Genomic DNA, 6,941 nt, shown 5'->3' with positions numbered 1-6,941 from the left:
GTGTGTGTGTGTGTGTGTGTGTGTGTGTGTGTGTGCGTGCGTGCGTGCGTGCTGCAGAGCAGGCAGGTGGGCTGACCGAGGGGAGTTAATCTGTGTCTGGGAAAAGCTCCCACTCCTCCTCTTCTTTGTCTGCCTTTCGTTTTTATTCTTTAAATATTTAATCAAATAGACATCCGGCCCTTTTGTCATCTTATTTCTCTCCTCATCTTGCTTTTTCTCTCACCCCAAACACCCTATTCTTTTCTCTCTTTCTTTTTTTGTAGTCTATGTTTGTGTTTTGGTTTTTGCTGACATGTGGCTCACAAATCCTCTTATATTAATATACGTATCTGTCTTCCCCCTTGGTATTTCTTTCACCTTGTGTTTAACCCCCTCAGTCATTCAGGGTGAGAGCCCCAGCTTGCATCATCATGCTCCAAAAAGCATGAGGCAGTATTTCCCAGAGGAAAAGAAAAGGCAAACACAGGGGACATTTTTAATTTAGAGTTTCTTTCACCAACCTTTTAAGTGCAACTAGGGAAAATGCGTCTCTAATTTGTGTTTAAATGGTTCTTAGGTTTTCATTAGCGAAAAGGGATGCAGATTAAGACTCAGCTTGTCAAATCTATAAGGAGTAAAACTGTATAGATCAGCTGTTATTTTATGGTAACAGTGCTGCTGCTGACAACAAGCTCTTTCTACATTAAAAGGACGGTTTCCTGGACAGCCAGTGTGTGTCCATACATCCACCCATAAGTGCCCTGCAGCAGGATTTTAGAGTTTCCTCTGCTTAGGTAGTACTCTCTTTGCATTACAGCTGCCTAATGGGTCCGTTTTCAGTCCTGCGAGTTGCTCTTAGCTGAGCTTTGTGCATCTGTAATCACTATCAGAGAGCATCAGCTTTGGCTCAAAGGTAGACGTCAATCAGGAAAGTCTTGTGGACTCGGGGAGTTCGAACTGCGAACTTTCTTTCCAACTTATTGAATGGCATGCAGAATCTGAAAATAAAACGATTTTCCAACATTCCTGAGCCGGCCATATGGAAAGTCTGAGGAAATTTTGTACGAAGTGATCCACACTGAGCAGCTAGATCAACGCTGGTAACATTTTTTTTTTCTGTTTCACTCGTTATTTACTCACAGCTGCTGGTCAGTTAAATTTGCTCACATCTGTTTGTAGATGCTTGAAGAAAACTTTGGTTCGTCCGCATCGGGTTTGATTCTTTCAGCTGATGTGGTTTGCAGGTATGCTTGTAGATTTCTCTCTCTCTCTCTCTCTCTCTCTCTCTCTCTCTCTCTCTCTCTCTCTCTCTCGTTCTCTTGGAAATGCGCTTTAGAAAGAGCCCAACTACTTTTTTTACGAACTTCACATTTTTTAGACTTTATCATATTTTTCATTTACTTCTGCTGACTTTACTTGCCCTAATAGGAAGTCATCAAGTTTTCACCAACTTCACATCCATTATGTTTTCTCTGGATACTCCAGTTTCCTCCACAACACAAAAATACTGTATGTACAATAGACACAATAGAACTGCGATCTCAATGAGATTTGCCTGGTTAAACAATGGTAAAATAAAATAACAGATCTAAAGTTAACAGGAGTTAAAAGAAACTTGAAAACAGGAAGTTTATTTTTGGTTTTGAGACTTCTCTTTAAATCCAAATTAGACGCAAGAGCAAGAGGAGAATGAAGACAATACAACTGAAGAAGTCCAGACCTTATGTGGCAGTTGGTTGCAAACACTGTGACATAATAGTCCAGAAAACGTAATGGAGAATTGAAAAAAAAAAAAACTAAACAGATTGAAAAAGATGACCCAAACCGAATATAAAGACATCTTTGCAGCACCCAGAGAGACTAACTTCAACTTTTCTGCACTCTAGAGACTCCAGGTTCACAACAAAATGCATTTAAGGGCAAAAAAAAAGGATGATGTATGATATGTTCCATTTTAAAGTGAACAAAGAAATATTTTAAAAATCTAAGAATTATTTTACTTGGCTAAACTTGATATTCTAAGTAGAACAGATTTATGATGTAAACAAAACTCTTCATATAAAAATTGTATAATATACGAATACATGACAAGACTATAAAAATTCCAGCTAAAATCTAGAAACAAATCCGCATTTTTAGGCAAAAAGCAAAATAGACGAGCTGTAGAGCTTTACAGTTTGGCCTTGGTAAAGTTCATTGCTTTGGTTCGTGCATTATTAGGTCAAAAGGAAAAAGTCTATACTGAACAGGCACATACCATCAGTTATTGACTTAACCCTGCAAAGAAATCGATTCTCCTCCTGTGATTGTGAGTTGGCACACAAACAGAAATCCAGTGCGACACATGATGCAGCTGTACTCATCAAAGCTTGTAAAACATTTTATTTTGATTGTCTTCACCTTCCTACCAGTCTTTCATCCGTGTGAACGTCCCAACAGGCAGTGTGGAAACRAGTGTAGCACTTTCAGCTGTGACACTTCCTGTGTGACTCAGAAATCAGAGGGCCCACTTCACACGCAGTGAGGAGTTTGGCCCTGTGAAATGCTGCATGTCAGTGCTTTTGTGAATATTGTTTCTTGCTGGGATGGGAAGTCATTGAAATGGCTGCTCAGCGTCGGCGCCAAAGAAGAAGAACAAAGGACAGAACATGACATTATGGTTTTGACTGCGTCTGAGTGGCATGATTGGAAGTCGCCCTGCTGATTTTTCCTTTTTGTTTCAGCTGAATGTGAGCTCAGATGGCTGCACTTCCTTATTTGGCATGAATGTTGAAAGGATTTTGATTAGAATAACCCTGTTTTGATAACCTGTTTAGATTTATAATGAGTTCATAAATAAAGATCATGCTTGGCTGCAGTGTGGTGGGAAACAAAGAGCCGATTAATGTGTTTGGGAGAATTGCTGTTGTCTTGCTGTTAAAATACATTTGCAAGTTAGATTGTTTCACATTTTAATAAATGTGTTGTAACTATGAAAGACACATTTCTTGCTTAAAACTAATAATGAAAGACATTTAAAAGCTTTAAAAAGAAAAATAGCAGTGCAATGTTTTGAAGCAACACAAAAAAATCACAGATCCCTAAAACCACAACAGACGGCACATGAACACGAATACAGACAGCAGTCTTCACCAAGATGAACAAAGAAAATGAAATCTTTACACCGACCCTGAAGGGCTCATCTCAGACAGTCATGAGGGGTTTCATTTTCACCACAACACCTGCCTCAGAATATTGACCTGACTGGGTTTTTGTCTCTGAAGCTTGTATGAGGTGAAACTGCTGCAGCTTTAGGACTTTTTTATTATTTTTTTTTTAGAATTACATAGTGATTGGTAAAACTCCAGATGTTTATGTTCACTTTGTTAGTTTATATGACATACCTTGGTGACACACAATCATCCTCCTTTGTCTTAAGCGGTGGATCTGTGAAGTCAATCCGGCGACAATTARACAAAAAAAACAACATCTTGTGGCCATGAGATAGTTATGATCACAATATAGTTATTGCAGTGATTTTCATGCAGAAACTGGTGATTGTTTAAATTTGAATTATATTTATTTTATTTTAATATAATGAATGACACACTTCAGTCACTCGCAGTTTGGCATGACGTAATTGTAATTGTTGCAGCTGTGAGACAGGCTAGAGTTGTTTTTATCCAAAAAGTTTTATTTTCTGTTTGCGTTCAGAAACAGTAAAAAAATMATTTTCCCGACACATACCAGGCTGTCCATTGCCATCTCATAAATAGCCTTCTATGAAAGATGAGCCGATCGTTTTGGTTAAACATAGGTCAATACCAAATAATAATAATAATAATAATAATAATAATAATAATAATAATAATAACAATAAATGTGATGAAGCTACCTCACAAGAATGCATTCATATCGATAAGAATTTTTTTTGTACGTTACGTTTTTTCAGATTATAGCTATAGCTGACTGCAACAATGTCTGTAACTTTCTCTCACAAAGAGACACAGCTGCTCAAAATTATCTTGTGGCCATGCTTTATTTATTTTGTGGATCATCTTATGGCCACAACATACTATACGTGATACACAATGTGTATTTTTTATCTAATATCACCAGATGGGCAGCATAACAATGTTTCCACTCAAACAAGAGACATATACAGTTCATAACATGAGGGTTTTTTTCTCAACTTTTATGCAGACATTTTTTGGTGGTGTTGTAAATACACAGTGATATTAATATTAAACCCCACAGCTTGTTTTAAAAAATACAAATTCTATCTAGAAGTTAAAAACTAAAAATTGGTCCATTTGTATCCCTTGTTGTTGTCGTTAAAAGGCTCTTGCCACTGGTGCTGCTGTTGCTCACAAGGCTTGCAGTTTATTGAGTCTGTCTTTACAAAAACAGATTTTGCAAACATTAAATCAAAAGAATCAGAATGAAGAGTGTAGTTTTACAGATAAACTGAGGGAGAAGGTCAGAAAACCAGGCAGAAAGGCTGTGTGACTCCAAAGCAGCAGCGGGTGGGAGAGGACAGAGAATGAGGGGGGCTGCTCCTCTGCTGGAGCTGGAGAGACTGAGCTGAACTGAACTGAAGGACAAGAAATTCAGATTCAGGCTGACTGAGGGGCAGGATGGGAGCGAGGGGTAAGGGCAAGGAGGAGGAGGAGGAGGAGGAGGAGGGGTCGAGTGTAACCCTGCAGCTACCAGGTCTGGTAGGAGGAGAAGAGGGTGGGAGGCAGACGCAGGCCGTCTTCGTCCAGTTGTAAGAGAAGGAAGAGAGGAGAGGAGATCCCAGCAGCTCTGTTACAAAGAAGGCTGGATGCTTGCAGGCTGACTGAAAACTGACGTGTCTCTTTCAGGACACTGGTAAGGTAAGATGACAGTTTCAGTGCTGCCTTAGGTACCGTATGTGAAATCTGAAGGAGAATCTAACATATGTGTTTTATGTTTGCTTTTTTGAAACCTGTCTTGTATTGAAAACATTCAAAAGCAAAAAAAAATGGCCTCAAGTTGTGTAATAAACTACACAAAGTCTTGTGATGGGCTGGATGTAAAGTCATCCTCTGTGTGTGTGTGTTGCATGCCATTGATCTGTTTTTATGTCGCTGTGCTGCATGCCCTCGTGAGATGGAAAAGACATGCTGGAACAGATCTGCTCTCTGTGCCAGAAGCTGCTGAGCGATGAATGAATGAGCATCCTTGTGAAGAGAACTCAAAGCTGTGTCCGACTCCTCTAACTGTCCCTCAGGCCACTTTCTACTGCTCTTCTGTTCTTCATTAATTCTTTAACAAGCTGCCATTATGCTGCTCAGACCAACAGACAGCAAACCAGAGCAGACGACTTGGTTCCAATGTGAGATGTTTACTGGTCATATATGCTAATATTATTTAATAACTCATTAATGATGCAGCCGTTTTATTCAGTTAAGTTTAAATAAACATCAAGCTTATGATCAGATAGGCTACTTTTAAACTTTTATTATACTTATCAAATAATACTTTAAATTTACTGAAAAATATAAGAGTTTTGTGTTTACATTATATTAGGAAAAGGATTATGTAATGTTTATGTGTTTGCCTGTTAGCAAAAATATCTCRTGAACTACTGGACAAACATTGATGATCTTTTAGGAATTAATAACATATTTGCATAAATAGCTCATTAACTTTTGTAGCTAATCCAGTTCAAGATGTCTGCCACAGACAACTGACCTTAAAGTATAACTAACCCCTGCTGTGAAAGCACAACCCTGCCCCCAGGCAAATTAGAAAAATGCCAACCAAGTGGGCGGTGCCAAGAGACACTGAGGGGCATGGTCAACTGTGACACGAGCATCAGCAGCAGTCAGAAACAGGAGATGTGACAGCTACTGTAGCTTCATTTGAAAAGCTAGCATTTTTGAAAACAGGTCTAGTGTAGTCCAGATGCATAAAATGTGCTGAAAACAGCATTTATTGATGTTTYGCAAATCACAAACTGCTGTATGTGCAAAATAATCCAGTACAGGTTTCATGTGTCAAAGTATTTAACTTTTTCAACTAGAACGGATTAAAAGATGGTCAAGGTAGCATCATTACAAAAAAAATTTAAAAAGCAAATGTTCAAAAATAGTAACAAACTTTCATCGGCTTTACACCTGAACTGAKACCTCTGTTGTAAGCATGTACCATTTTAACCAATAGGAAAATTAAACTGCAGTAGCAGCTGTTCAACCCATAGAGGGCAGCACTAAGATGGCTTTAAACAAAACTTTTTCAGAATTAAACACATTTACAAAAAAATTTAAAATTAGCATAGAAATATGAATATAATACACTTAAAGCACAATTTAGACAGTTTATCTGCAAAAAAAAGTTGGTTTGGGGTTTAATTACTCTCTAAACACAAAACAAAAATCCTTATTTTAACGTCAGTTTACAAACTTTTTGATAAGTATTTGGTGTTTTTGTAGCTGATTGTTATTCACAACACATACTGGATGAGCGCAAATAAGTGCATGAGATTTTTTGCTCAAACYTTTAGCATTAAATGTGTCAACCATGTTTGTCTGTTAGCAAAATATCTCATGAAGCCCTAATTYTAATGAAACTTTTAGAAAGAGATCAATAAATTAGTAAATCCATGACWGATTTTTCCTTTTGAAATCAACCCTATTTATGACAACTGCCACAGCTAAATGACAYTGACCAATCAAATCCAATCTTATTTCTAAAGCTATTTTACAGTCAACGATAAAACACGACTCACAAAATACAATGAAAAACACAAGTGAAATAAAGTTACATAATAAAAAATAAAGTTAAAATAAACAATAATGTCTCCAAAAAATAAAATCTGACAAAAATAAATAAAACAACCTGTTACAAAATGTGRTAATCCAAAGGAAATTACTAGGAGTTTAGGAAAAATTACACAGACAGACAATGAAGAGACTTGAATGAGGATGATCAGCTTGTTCCAGTTTAGTAGACGCTGC

The 6,941-nt window shown here is 37.5% G+C and overlaps 1 protein-coding gene across 3 annotated transcripts in view; it reads left to right on the top strand.

The window, feature by feature from the left end:
* coro2ba (coronin, actin binding protein, 2Ba) overlaps window positions 1-6,941 on the top strand; it is a 42,097-nt gene that overhangs the window by 17,340 nt on the left and 17,816 nt on the right. The window contains exon 1 of one of the 3 annotated variants that reach the window (XM_014001561.1): window positions 4,731-4,835. The exons of 1 other annotated variant lie outside the window; for it this stretch is intronic. The gene's annotated coding sequence lies outside the window, so the exon portion shown is untranslated. Of the gene's footprint in view, window positions 1-4,730; window positions 4,836-6,941 lie in introns of those variants that run through there. One more of the 3 variants, XM_014001562.1, reaches the window with a different exon arrangement.

This window comes from Austrofundulus limnaeus, unplaced genomic scaffold (genome assembly GCF_001266775.1).
Source record: "Austrofundulus limnaeus strain Quisiro unplaced genomic scaffold, Austrofundulus_limnaeus-1.0 Scaffold9, whole genome shotgun sequence".
NCBI classification, from domain to species: domain Eukaryota; kingdom Metazoa; phylum Chordata; class Actinopteri; order Cyprinodontiformes; family Rivulidae; genus Austrofundulus; species Austrofundulus limnaeus.
Note: the sequence above shows the minus strand (reverse complement) of the source record. Positions and strands in the feature narration are given on the sequence as shown.